This window comes from Dreissena polymorpha, chromosome 1 (assembly GCF_020536995.1).
Source record: "Dreissena polymorpha isolate Duluth1 chromosome 1, UMN_Dpol_1.0, whole genome shotgun sequence".
NCBI classification, from domain to species: domain Eukaryota; kingdom Metazoa; phylum Mollusca; class Bivalvia; order Myida; family Dreissenidae; genus Dreissena; species Dreissena polymorpha.
This window is the reverse complement of record NC_068355.1, coordinates 153,199,462-153,214,839: the sequence shown is the minus strand read 5'-3', so window position 1 is coordinate 153,214,839 and position 15,378 is coordinate 153,199,462. Positions and strand designations below refer to the sequence as shown.

The 15,378-nt window shown below is 34.4% G+C and overlaps 1 protein-coding gene across 2 annotated transcripts in view; it reads left to right on the top strand.

The window, feature by feature from the left end:
* The window catches only part of LOC127856183 (uncharacterized), an 89,350-nt gene that overhangs the window by 40,533 nt on the left and 33,439 nt on the right, over positions 1–15,378 (top strand). Inside the window, exon 1 of one of the 2 annotated variants that reach the window (XM_052392258.1) lies at positions 7,683–7,852. The exons of the other annotated variant lie outside the window; for it this stretch is intronic. The gene's annotated coding sequence lies outside the window, so the exon portion shown is untranslated. Of the gene's footprint in view, positions 1–7,682; positions 7,853–15,378 lie in introns of those variants that run through there. 2 annotated transcript variants of the gene reach the window in all.

Genomic DNA, 15,378 nt, shown 5'->3' with positions numbered 1-15,378 from the left:
TATGAAGCTGTCTTGCCACCTCTTTCCAGGCAAAATAGAAAAGGGTGCGGGCTTGGTTACCTAGAGCATTAATTTTATACCCCAGATCATAGTTACTGTCTTAGACCATGGAGTGGTCACTTCTTTTGCCTTTACAACTTTAGAACATATTTTTTGGGGAGGTGAATGCTCTGTCGAGAAACCGGTCTTGTCAACTTTCCATATCAGCTCTGGCGCATCAATCAGACCATTGTGATGCAAATTGCTGCCTAGCTCATTGAAGTACCGGTCAATCCTTTACTTCAATGCCGTCTTTGTTCACTGCAAACCAAGCTTCTGAGGCTTAGCAGCTTTAAGTTGAGCCCAACGAAGAAGAGGGGGTTTATCGTTTTGCACATGTTAGTAGGTCGGTATGTCGGTAGGTCGGTCTGTCCACCAGATGGTTTCCGGATGATAACTCAAGAAAGCTTAGGTCTAGGATCATGAAACTTCATAGGTACATTGATCATGACTGGCAGATGACCTCTATTGATTTTGAGGTCACTAGGTCAAAGGTCAAGGTCACAGTGACTCGTTCTTGGATGCAGTTTTGGACCACATTTGCAGATTATATTATGTACTGTTGTGGTGGGGTCTCCGTCCCCACCAGATGGTTATATAGACGATAAAATCGTGGATAGTTACTTCGGAGACATATGATGAAAACCTTGATGGTATCCTCATGGAAAGTGTGCATTTCATGCATAATTCATTTAAATCCAAATATTTATTTTTACGCATAATATGATTTAAAAAAACCTCGTTATCGTCTTTAAAATAATTAATAATTGAAGCAATAAAAGAACACGGAAGATCGGCAATGTAAATATAACGATTTTCAGTTAGCCTGTGGTACGGAATTTTCCCCTGATTTTTTTGCTTCAAAAACTTTTTTTCCGGATTTTTTAGCTTTTATCAAAACATAAAGATGAATTGCTGAACTCATGGATTTGGCATTATTGTACTTTAGAATTGTATTATATGATAATCTTGTATAATATTTTTATACACGATAATCATATATCACAATCACAATATTATTTGATTGGATCGACAATTATAGTTAAATGGAGTCAACGTATTTACTGACTTGTTTGTGAATTATATGACTGGATTGGCGTTCTGAAGTACACATGTCCTTGTTTATATCCAATGAACTATATATATACAACATATTATATTACAGAAATAGATCAATGTTGTTTGTAACCAAGGTGGTGGGAAAAAATAGTTTACAATACGTATTATCAACCAAAGGGAAACAATGAATGCCTTGATACGTCCTCTATCAATATATACAGTTTTACTTTATCCTTTAAGTACTTATGAATTTATGCAGGGATTATGGATATTTAAGAAAGGTTGACAAATCTGTAAATACTGAGGTCATGGTCCTTGAACTCAGCATTTTTCTTAAAACCATCTTTTAATCTATGAAAGTTCATTTAAATAGGAGACAAACAGAGGTATGCTATACACAAGAGATGGACTACACAAAAGCTAATCAAAGGGCATTAATTACTCCAAAACTATTCATAAGAGAGTTTTGGTTTGTGCACTCTGATTAGAGATTTGTGGTTCTTGTACTCTATCGATAGAGTTGTGGCTTTTTGACTGAACACTACCTTTCAATGTCCTCTAAAAGTGAACAAAGTTTTTTTTTAAATCCCTTCAATACTAAATAAGTTGCGCACTGAACACGGACATGAATAAAAGGTATATTACTCTGTAAGAGAGAGTTGTTATGTAATAGGCAAAGGATATGTGTTAAAAGAGTTTTTATCAAAGAGATATAACCTGAACAAAAAACTAATCATATTTTCAATTTTAATCCTCTACATTAGATGTCTAATGGAACATAATTACTGATTAGCTATGGTTTGTCAATTAGTTCCCATTGATTGCACATGTGATGTGGTCATGAGTGTCATATAATAGTCATATAATAATGCCAGAAATATGCCAACTAACATCACAGCATATCTAGATGTCAGACCAGATGAATCAAATTTAAAGAAGTGCAAGAGAAAAGCGGGTCCCTATCTGAGTAAAAAGCGGGTCCCTATCTGAGTACATGTATACAGATTTGATTATGTTAAGGAGGCGGCAAAAGTAAACTTTAAGGAACTTAATGTATACGCAGCATGAAATGTTCTCTTTATAATAAAAATGACATGGTGTCAACTGACCTTGCCATGAAAACCCAGGATTCAACTGATCCTGCAATGGGTATATATATGACAAGGGAAACACCATGTAATCATTGAGATGCTGAAAAATTCAATTTTGCTGATTGGGGTTAATACATTTACACATTTTATAAGTCAAGTGCCTTTGGATTTTTCTAATGGAAAGCAAGTGTAATATTTATGTAACACATATTATTTTCTCCAGTCGCTTGCCATTACTGCGCTGAAGACTGTAGTTTCATGTAGCCCAGCGCTTGAAATTAATATATTATACCGTATATGTCCTTATTTACGCGCACTGCGCCTGTTTTTTCAAGACCCCTGCGCGTTAAATTCGAACCACTATTACCTATTTCTCATATTTGAACAGTGTAACATTTTCATTACCTGCCGCTCACAACATTGTTTAATCCAATCTTATTACATAATGTTGCAATGTCCAATTTAACGCAAATTGTCTGTGGATCCCACATTTTATTAGCCGGATTTTTTTCGAAAAAATCTCGGCTTATAGATTGATGTTGTCGGGCGGGCGGGCGGGCGGGTTGGCGGCGTGCTCGAAAATGTTAAAGTTCTTATTTCATGGTATAACTTTGGTATGCTTGGACCTAGAGTCTTCAAACTTGACATGAAGGTTGGCCAGGATTAACAGATGACCACTGGTCATTTCAAGGTCATTCATTTGAAGGTCAAGGTCACTGTGACCTTCAATATAAAAAATGTTAAAGTTCTTATAACTTTGGTATGCTTGGACCTAGAGTCTTGAAACTTGACATGAAGGTTGGCCATAACTAGTTAGTAACCACTGGTCATTTCAAGGTCATTCATTTGAAGGTCAAGGTCACTGTGACCTTGAATGTAAAAATGTTAAAGTTCTTATTTCATGGTATAACCTTGGTATGCTTGGACCTAGAGTCTTCAAACTTGACATGAAGGTTGGCCAGGATTAACAGATGACCACTGGTCATTTCAAGGTCATTCATTTGAAGGTCAAGGTCACTGTGACCTTCAATATAAAAAATGTTAAAGTTCTTATAACTTTGGTATGCTTGGACCTAGAGTCTTGAAACTTGACATGAAGGTTGGCCATAACTAGTTAGTAACCACTGGTCATTTCAAGGTCATTCATTTGAAGGTCAAGGTCACTGTGACCTTGAATGTAAAAATGTTAAAGTTCTTATTTCATGGTATAACTTTGGTATGCTTGGACCTAGAGTCTTCAAACTTGACATGAAGGTTGGCCAGGATTAACAGATGACCACTGGTCATTTCAAGGTCATTCATTTGAAGGTGAAGGTCACTGTGACCTTCAATATAAAAATGTTAAAGTTGTTATAACTTTGGTATGCTTGGACCTAGAGTCTTGAAACTTGACATGAAGGTTGGCCAGAACTAGTAAGTAACCACTGGACATTTCAAGGTCATTCATTTGAAGGTCAAGGTCACTGTGACCTTGAATGTAAAAATGTTAAAGTTGTTATAACTTTGGTATGCTTGGACCTAGAGTCTTGAAACTTGACATGAAGGTTGGCCAGAACTAGTAAGTAACCACTGGACATTTCAAGGTCATTCATTTGAAGGTCAAGGTCACTGTGACCTTGAATGTAAAAATGTTAAAGTTCTTATTTCATGTTATAACTTTGGTATGCTTGTACCTAGAGTCTTCAAACTTGAAATAAAGATTGGCCAGTACTAGAAGATGACCACTGGTCATTTCAATGTCATTCATTTGAAGGTCAAGGTCACTGTGACCTTAAATGTTAAAATGTTAAAATTGTTATAACTTTGGTATGCTTGGACATAGAGTCTTCAAACTTGACATGAAGGTTTGCAAGCACACTTAGATGACCACTGGTCATTTCAAGGTCATTCATTCTAAGGTCAAGGTCACTGTGAACAATATTTCAGTAATTTAAGTATTGCATTGACAAAAACACGAAAGGTACTTTCCTGTCATTTAAATCAAAAATCCGGCTTCAATGCGGTCATCTCCGACCGCGGAACTCTTGTTTTTCATTGACTTAAATATTTCCCCATTAAGAGACGCTCACCATTAAATCCAGTTTGACCCGGTATTTCGCGCCTTGACTGCGTCTAGTTGATAAGTATTTTTATCATACCACCACATTGATATCTGCTTGATATCCTGTTGCCTGATATCTTTTTTTTTATATCACGGTCAACAGGAAGTCCATATATCAGTCATGTGTGGAGGCTACTAAGACTTAAGTACAATGTTTTGTTTTATTGTAAAACTGAATCAGATTTATCAAAACAAACAATTTGATACCCATATGTATTACATTTAATCCACAAACAACAACAAAAACAGAAAAAAAAGGTATTTTACAAATATTAAGAATGAATAAGTACATGCTGATGACGTCATGTAACAAATGGACTTCTTTTTTTTGACACGCCTTCATATGCAAACATCAAAGGTCAAAGGTTATGTCAAAAGTTCAGCACTTAATATAAACAGACCAAACAAATCAAACAAGACCAAACAAATAAAACAAACAATAAAAAAGCAGTAAAAATAGTAAAAAATAAAATAGTAACACACTTCACAATAAAACCCAATGTAATATGCATAAAATAATGAAATAATTTTAAATCATAAATTATTATTTAGGTTACATTTGTAGTCTTCTACAGTTTGCTAATTTTGCCACATGAATTGCGTTTGATAAGGCTCGTTAAAAGCTAATTTCTTTTGAAAATAAGGACTTAAACATAAAAAATATATATAATTACAATAAATAAACATAACCATGTCAGACTTTGTGGATGGAGGATAGTTTGACATTGTTTGGGACGGTTTAATGGAGGAAGTTGTTCTGTCTGAGGAAGACTTTGCCAATCAGTTTGGAATAAATCTGAGTGTGTTTAATGAACCATTTGATGAAATCACGAATGCAAATGTCAATTTAAATAAAAGTTATTTAGAATCCCTTACTGAAACAAAATCAAAAACTGAGAACAGTGAAAACATATCAGACGCCATAGAAATAACAACCGAAGATGTACAAAAATTAATTGAAGCCGAACATAACAAAAACACTATCTGGAAAACACTGGCAGATGTAAGTCGATTTAAAAAATATCTTGCCAAGAAAGGCAAAACGAAAGCAATCCACAATTTATCTGTTGACCATCTAGATGAATATCTTGCCACATATCTGCTCTCCATTCGCAAGAATGATGATGATGAATACGAGCCTGTCACATTGCGTAGCATCGTGGGAAGCATTGACGAAAACTTCAAAGAGCAAAGTACCTATACTCTATCTTCCGGAGCAGTGGTCCAGATTTTCCCTCACAAGTGACTGCCTGAAAGCAAAGTAGAAAAATCTATCAAAAAAAACCAAGGAAAATGTATTTTAAATCACTGTTTAATCATGGCAGAAACTTGATGGAAAAAAATTGCCAAGATGTTAAAAACTATGGCAATCGAGGCCGGTTTTGAAAAAACAAATAACATAAGTAATCATTCTGCTAGAAAACACCTTGTTCAAAAACTAAGGGATTCCAATATCGCAGCCACCGAAATCATGCAAATAACAGGACACAAAAACGTACGTACTGTCAATAACTAATTACAGTGAAATTTCCAAACAAACTCAAAAAAGATGTTCAAACCTTTTGGCAACATGTTCTACTGCAACTCCATCTGTTTCATGCACTTCTGTCAACACTTCCGAAATAAACATTTCTCTCCCCACCCGGCAGTTTCACAAGCACAGTTTCCTGGCCAATATCCAATAAATGACATGTTTTTTGGAGCTGTACTTAACATGCAGAACCTCAATATCTACGAACAACCACCACAGTTGGCGTCATCGGCGTAAAGTGCACGTGCCACCCATGACGACGTCCCTCACTGCTGCTGCCTTGCACCGGTGTTACACGCAGTCCTCGAGGAATATACATTAACAACATATATATGGATGTGGAAACAGACTATGATAGTGCTGGCCATAAGGCAAATATCATTTGTTTGTCTCTAATGAAAGGAAAAATAAAACGCCCATCTATTATAACATTTTCATTACCTGCCGCTCACAACATTGTTTAATCCAATCGTATGACAGTCTGCTGCAGACCCATTACATCGCAATGTCCAATTTTACGCAAATCGTCACCTGTGCTGACGACAATAATTATTATTTTTGTTGGTTTGTAACCTACGTAGTATACTCGCACGGTAGCAAAATAATGCAGAGATCGGAAAATCATTGATAAATGTATTCGTTGTTTCAATGCTTAGGGCCGAGTAATTTCGGCGAATCGGAACTCAACTTGCATAAAACTCTTGCTTAATTAACCATTTAACTCCACCTCCGTTCGCTTCAAAAGATTCCAAAGCGGAGCTATGCACGTGCTATTATTAAATTGGACGATTGCCATTGAGGAACAAACACGCGATTGGTTTGGCATGTTGATTGCTAGACAAAGGAAGACAATTTTTTTCGGCGAGAAATTGTCGCTTTATTGCTTCAAACAGGAAGCGGCTTTCCTTTGACAACGTCAAACTATCAATTTACACAGAGTCAAATTTTCGGAAGACTTTACCTGACTCTTTGTTTACAATTCCCATAAAAAACACTGGCTAACATTAAACTTTGGAGTAAATTGTCTAAATAAGGCAAATGCGAAGCTTAAAAATATGATTATATTAATTCGTGTCGGTTCAAATAAGACGTTTTGCATTGTAAATCAACGAGTTTTCATGACAACAAAAACTTAAACAAACAATACCACATTGACGCGAGGATCGATATACCTCGATTTTTTTCATGAACTATCTCATAAGTCGAAGAGCAAACACAAAATTTGTGTAAGAGTAGTTTATCTTACATAAGATTTAAACAACGGGCATTGCAATGCGAAATGGTGGGAATCGAATTATGGAAATGATGCACACTTTTTTGTTTTAATTAGAAAAGAGCGCACTGCGCACCTTTATCCCGATCTCAGCAAATTACGGTGTCACCATGTTGCAAACAAAATGGCCGCAGAAACGAGGTTTTCAGATGTTATGTGTCACTCTTGAATGGATTATGGGCTACATAAATCTTATCTTATGGTTCCGATAAATTCCGATCAACCCCAGATAAGACGGCCTGCGCGTCTAATAGGGCATGAGCGTCAATAAGGACATATACGGTAGTCATGCTCTTTTGGATTTGTATCTGTTCTAAGCAAAGCACAACAATTTGGACTTGTGGCTTACATTTATTTCTTTGAAGACTGAGACTATCAGTAGTTTTGTTGTGTTATTGAAATACTAAAAATATAATAATTTAAAATATGGCCTAAATTTACAGTCTTTTAGTAGAGCATTCAATGTATAGAGTTGTTCTGTAAAAGAGAAGAATAGGCCTGAAATATGATACCATACTTGTTGAATAAATCTCAAGAGCTAGTATTGAAATCCAGGTTGACAAATTGCACACAACTAGATAGCTGGGACATTGTAAAATGATATCTCTTGTATGTCGTCAGTCATATTGGTGTGTATAGTGGGGGACCATTTACAGCATGTTTTATAAATACAACTGACTTTGTTTACAGTTTGGTTTGGTACTTGGAAAACGTCAGTATTTCTGAAAAGCGGATGTGCTACTCCAGTAGTAAATGAAGTAAGTTAACAATTGTGACATATGATATGAGGTTTTATCTTTCACATTTTCAACAATGTCCTTGTAAATTTTTATACTGAGTGAATGAAATATTAATGAGGTCATTTGCTGATCAATATTTCAACAACACATATATTGATCTTGTTTTCAACAATCTTTATATTATGATGATTGACATGTTGGGTAGCTTTAAAGCATTATATATATTTTAATGTGTTTGGCATAATTTGCTTAGTTTGAAGAGATGCATGTTTAAGATATTGATACAGAAATTAAGTGTTTTTGCTTTGAAGTAATACTTTAAAAGTAACTTAAAGGTATGTTTTCATGTTGTGAATGTTTCATCTCATTACAAACTTAAATACATATGTTAATATAGCGAAACTAATTGTTTTACATGAAGTAATAAATATATTTTGTTTTGTTTGTTTTTACCGTATTGTACCTTTTTACCGCCCTTGGAGGGAAGTATATTTTCAAGAGGGGGACGTTAAAAAGAGATGCGCACGTCAGTGTTAATTTAACCTATAAAAATTACCACTGAAAAAGAGATGGGAAAATCCCACATACAGTGTTCAATCACAAAATAATGTTTAAACATTTTAGCTAAACTTACTGGACATGCAACTAGTTTGTGTTTCTTTGATCTGTATGAGATATTTTGATTCCATCTTTCATTTTAAACTCAATCCAGTGTGGTTTGATGTCATCAGCTTGCCTGAATGTTCATTATAATGTTCAGTAGATAAAATAATTACATTAAAAAAAAAATTGGTAACAGATATAGACATAATGACTATATAGCATAATTAGATGATTAGATGATTTTTAATGCCCCTGGATCGAATGAATGGGGATATATTGTTTTTGGCCTGTCTGTCTGTCATTCCGTCATTCTGTCACCAAAACTTTAACCTTACATTAAAGTTTTGCAATAACTTTTGAAATATTGAACATAGCAACTTGATATTTGGCATGCATGTGTATCTCATGGAGCTGCACATTTTGAGTGGTGAAAGGTCAAGGTCATCCTTCAAGGTCAAAGGAAAAAAAAAGCGGTGCATTAGGGGGCATTGTATTTCTGACAAGCACATCTCTTGTTTTTCCAAGTCTTTGTTGTAATGCAGAAAAAATGTATATTTTAGTAAACATATAACATAGGCACTTAAAAAAATTGAAAGAAGAATTTAGTAGTAGTTTTTAATATTTACATATGTGATTATTTATAAGTAATATATGCTACATGTTAAATTACCTCATTTTGGATTCATTAGTTAATTGTTATGCCTTGATAATTGTTTAAACAGGGAATATGAAACTGGTCTTTAATTGTAAATTATATTCATTAAGGCAGCATAATATACGTGCTCTCATTGTGCCGGTTACTGTTTGTCTGTAGCGCTATAGTACAGCATTAATGATTAGTTTTAAATTTATAGAAATATGAGTTTCAAAGATCAAGATATAATTTTGTTAAAATGCAATACCAAACTAACTTAATGACTAAAAGTAAAAGATTTCAATGTTCTCTGGTCTTCAGTTTTTATTCAGCAATCAATACATGTGCAACATAACTTGTGTGCGCTTTTAATCAGGGTAAATTATGTTTTGCAAAACACATTTACAGTGTATTTTCGATAGCATTTAACATAATGTTGAAAAAATTCAGAGGTGTGTTCAGGAAACATATTAAATAATGATTATTTGAGATTCTACTATAGAATAATTAATATCTACCAATATTTAAAATACTGTTATAACATCTCAATATACAATAATAAATTGGTACAAAATCAGATTTTTTTTTACATTAAATTTAAACTTGTAAAGCAAAACAGAACAATAGAAAACATCATGCATACAGTTGTTCAGCCATGACTTTTAAATCTGATTTTGTTTAATGGGAGTTTTTGAATTTATATCCAAAACAGGTATCAGTAAAACTGATGGATGCTCCCCAATGATGCTTTGTTGATATATGGTTTAATTCTGTTGAGAAAAAGTGTGGCCTTGAGAAAATCTATTATTAGCCTCAGTGACCTTGACCCCAGTGACCTCAAACCTTGTTTGAAAATGGTTCCAGTCGGGTGAAAAACATGGCCGCCAAGGGGCGGGGAATTTATGCTTATATGACTATAATAAAACCTTGTTAGCACTCTAAAAGTAACATTTATAGTTCACGCTTCCTTAAACTTGGTCAGAACATTATTTCGTTTTAACGATATCTTGGGTTGCACAGAACAGGTCAGTTCCTTTGTATCTCAGGTGAGCAATTTTGGGCCTTTCAGGCCCTCTTGTTTATGATTTATTCTTTATCAGTTGTAATCTTTTGCTAGTTTTAGTTGTTATGTTAAAAAAAGAATCGGGGGCTTTAAATGAGGATTTTTTAAATGTCAGCCTGTCTATATGTGAAAGTGTCTCATTCTTATATCATACAATTAAACATAAAGACATTTGATAAAATCTATTTTAATGCTGTTTAATGTTTTCACATATTAGAATTCACAAAAATTATCAATTTAAAAAGTTGGTTGAGACCCATGTTGCAAGTGATATGAACATTTTATCACTTAAACACTTCATCATGTGAAGACAGTATGTGTCAGCCACTTTGAATCTTTCCCCAAGTGCAAAGATCAATGTCACACTAACAGGTCAAGGCTCAGATATATTAATATTTGCATGACTCAGCTTTCTATAAAGGATGTTGAAATAATTATTTATATAAGTTTTTAACAACACACCAATAATGATTAAACTTCATGTGAAGGAATGTTGTGCCTAGTACATGTTTCCCTATCTTAAATACATTGTGTTTTATCACCATTTTGGTAATCATGTCGTTAATTCACAAATTGGATAATTGGTGTTGTTTTTTTGCTAACAAATACTTAAAAAGTGAGATTAAAAATGTTTTCAATACTTTGTTTACTCTCTGGGGTTTAACATATACATATGTATAAAATTAACTACATGTTAAAATGTATTGAACAAATTTTTGGTTTAAACCTTCAATTGAGAAATGAAAGCAGTCATTCGGGAAAAATTTAAATACTTTTTGAGATTGGGAGTGGGGTTGAATTTCGTTAAAAAACTCGCACAAAAACAATAATGTAAAGGTCAAGGTAAATTATGGATGTCATAGATCAAATATTCGCATGAAATCCCTTGTTTTAGAATAAAGATTTATTGTTTTCCCCCAAATTTCTATTGTGCGGTTTATGGGAAGCTCATGTGCATGTGGTTGTTGAGTCTGGTTAAGTCAACTTTATTCTTACTCCATCATTATATAATTACTAAATAAAGATCTTAAAACCAACCTAAGATATTGCAGCTAGGCATCTAATTACTTATTATGAATATATAATTTATACTGATACTGGCTGTTTTCTGTAAACTGTTATTGATATTTAAGCTATATCACTTGACTTTATCCCTTATTGTCGATGTGTATAGCATGAATCCAAAATGTGTTAACAGTGTGTTTATATTTTATTTTGTTAATAACAACATTCCATAACATTCGGACTGGTTTTGGAGTGAACAGTGTAATTGGCAACTACTGTAATTACTCTAATGAAGACACCCTTGTATTAGCAAATTTTTTAATTTTTTTCGTGACTCTAAATTTTCAAACATTCAGGTTTTTGTCTATTATTAATTTCTCAAAATTTTAGGACAGTATATTTAATGCGCTATTCTACAGACTTTGGCCCTGTTTTTGCTTATCTTGTGACACTATGATCATGGATTTTTACAACCGGATTGAGGTCATAAAACCTGGCAGATGCATGCCTGAAGGCAATGGACTATTGCATTCGCGTAATTGGGTAAATAACCATATACACCAGTAGAAAATAATGGTTCACCCAACATCATCTAAAACATTGTTGTCCCTATAAGGAAGCAGAATGTTTTCTGTTTATAATGTTTGGTTTTATATAATTTCAGGTAAGAGCAAACAAAGCTGTGAAGTTGTTTTATTATTTTTTTTAAGCAGAAAAAAGAGTTAATCACAAGAAAATTATTGTACATTGATCTATTGCATTTCTTTCAATATGATTGTAATTTTCTGACACCTGTAATATTTGAATATTTTTGTATCTTAATATTCGGACAAGGAATTTTTTTAATTATTTTAAAGTTTCCAAAAACTTGAGTAAATACGGTATTTTATATTTAAATATTAAACAAGAAACATAAATAAAAATGGAGAGTAAATGAAATGTTACTTTCATAAAAAAAATTATGTGAAAAAGCTCAAGCATGACAGTTATTATGCTTCAGTAACCAAACGGAAAAACAAGGTTATTTTTAACTTGAGGATTTTACCAGGGGCATGTAAGTTTGACCCAAAAGTTGAGTCTGAATGTAGAAATATGAAGACTACAGGCATCAATTCAAGAGAAAAAGCACATGTTATGTTTTGAAGAGTTAGACATGGGAAAGAAGAAGAGAATTGACTATCATGTTGATCACTGTCACAATAAGTGTGAACATTGTTTTCGATCAATAACTTGTCAACGAATTGATCCATTGGCTTTATACTTCACATGTGCATTGGCCTTGGACAATAGATGACCCTTATTAAAATTGAGTAAAAGGTCAAGGTCACTGTCACAATAACTGTAAAAATCTTTCTGAACGATAACTTGTCAACTAATTGACCAATAGATTTGATACTCCATATGTGCATTTGCCTTGAGCAGTAGATCGCCCTTTTTGAAATTGTGTCACTTGGTCAAAGGTTAAGGTTTCGGTCAAAATAAGTGTGAAAATCATTCCAATCAATAACTTGTCAACAAATTGACAGATTGGCTTGATACTTCGCAAATGAAATGGCCTTGGACAGTAGATGACTCCTATTGAAATTGGGGTCACTTGGTCAAGTTTCGCTGTCACCTTTAGTGTGGAAATCGTTTATGATCAATAACTAGTCAACAAATTGACCAATCAGCTTCATACTAAACACATGCATTGGCCTTGGACAGTAGATAACCCCTGATATAATTGGGGTCACTAGTTCATAGGAAAAATTGGGGTCACTAGTTCAAAGGTCAAGGTCACTTTGACATTAAGTGTTAGATTGGTTTCAGTTCAATATGTCATCAAAGCGTTGAGTGATGGGTATCAAGGCCCTGTTGGAGGGGGGGGGGGGGGGGGGGGGGGGGGGGGGCATCTGTCTCAGACTGAGGAGCTCTTGGTTTGATGTTATTTCAAAAGTTTTAATAATATTTTTTATTCTAAGAAAGTGAGAATAGTGGCCTTGATATAAAAAAACAGGAATAACACAATAAAACAAGGAAAGGTGTGTCTGACAAGGGGGGCAAGGAGTGTTAGGAGGGAGTAAGGGAGTAAACAAAATGCTAGGACATGCCACTCAAAACACTGACCATTTATGCTTGAATAGATACAAATCCACTACCATTGAAATAAAAGTTGCTATACAGTATTAAAGTTAAATCCATACAAGAAAAACTCACTTTAAGTGAAGTTATGGCATCTCTAAGCTTGTGAAACATTTCACACACAAACCCCGAGTTTAGATTTTTATGTCCCCCACTATAGTAGTGGGGGACATATTGTTTTTGCCCTGTCTGTTGGTCTGTTGGTTGGTCTGTTGGTTGGTTGGTTTTTGCCAACTTTAACATTTTACAATAACGTTTGCTATATTGAATATAGCAACTTGATATTTGGCATGCATGTGTATCTCATGGAGCTGCACATTTTGAGTGGTGAAAGGTCAAGGTCATCCTTCAAGGTCAGAGGTCAAATAAATGTGGCCAAAATCGCTCATTTTATGAATAATTTTGCAATATTGAAGATAGCAACTTGATATTTGGCATGCATGTGTATCTCATGGAGCTGCACATTTTGAGTGGTGAAAGGTCAAGGTCATCCTTCAAGGTCAGAGGTCAAATATATGTGGCCCAAATCGCTTATTTTATGAATACTTTTGAAATATTGAAGATAGCAACTTGATATTTGGCATGCATGTGTATCTCATGGAGCTGCACAATTTGAGTGGTGAAAGGTCAAGGTCATCCTTCAAGGTCAGTGGTCAAATATATGTGGCCCAAATCGCTTATTTTATAAATACTTTTGCAATATTGAAGATAGCAACTTGATATTTGGCATGCATGTGTATCTCATGGAGCTGCACATTTTGAGTGGTGAAAGGTCAAGGTCAAGTTCATCCTTCAAGGTCAAATATATGGGTCAAAATTGCTCATGTAATGTCACTTCTGCAATATTGAAGCTAGCAATTTTATATTTGAAATGCATGTGTATCTCATGGAGCTGCACATTTTGAGTGGTGAAGGGTCAAGGTCAAGGTCATCCTTCAAGGTCAAACGTCATATAGGGGGACATTGTGTTTCACAAACGCATCTTGTTTGTAAATTTTGTCAATAGATTTTGTGACAATGTTGTTAAGGTTGCAAAGGTGATAGATTGAGCACATTGACCCATGATCGAATAAATGATCAATTGACACTATAGAAAAATATGTCAATTCAATAATAATATGCTGCAGTTATTGTATTTTAACCAAGAAGCACCAGACTACGTCATTTTGCAAGTATGTTCGTAAAAAATATTGGGTAGAGGGGGGGGGGGACCGGATAGGAGAGTTATCCATCGCAAGACCCAACCAATAAAAAACTGGGGCATCTGAAAACAATCTTGGGGAAAGCTCTAACATTGTATATTGTTATATCCAATACATGAACATAAATATGAATGAAATGAAAAAACAACAACATGAAATAAAGTATTTAATTTCAGGTAAAAAATAATTTATTTAAATGTGGTTTGATTGATAATTTGATACAATGGTTGTTGATACCAATGCATTTATGAGAATAATCATGTTGTTAATTGAGCAAATTAGGTCATTATGTGGGTCGTCATCGTAGCGCTGAAATTTGGCTACTACTTTATTTTCCTTAGCGCCAATCTAGTTCATGTTTGTGAGCATTTGTGATCCTGCCTGGCAACACACTATTCATGGATGTTGTTTTTATGCCCCTGGATCGAATGATCTGGGTTATATTGTTTTTGGCTTGTCTGTCTGTCATTGTATGTGTGTGTCATATTATGTGTGTGTCTTTCCCAAAACTTTATCCTTGGTAATAACTTTTGCAATATTGAAGATAGCAACTTGATGTTTGGCATGCATGTGTATCTCATGGAGCTGCACATTTTGAGTGATGAAAGGTCAAGATCATCCTTCAAGGTCTAAGGTCAAATATATGGCTTCAAAGTGGTGCAGTAAGGGGAATTGTATTTCACGAACACAGCTCTTGTTGCATCTACAATCATAAGGGTTGGTGTTATATCACAGTCTTTTACATATAATTGTCATATCAATCAGTAGATCTACATGTAAAAAAGATCATTAAAATGGATTTCACCTGCCTACCTAGTACCATCATGCCATGCTTAGGGTCACGTTATCTTAAACAAATAATTGTTGAAGGATGGCCTAAGAACAAGGGCCAAAAATCGGTGTCATTTTAATCATT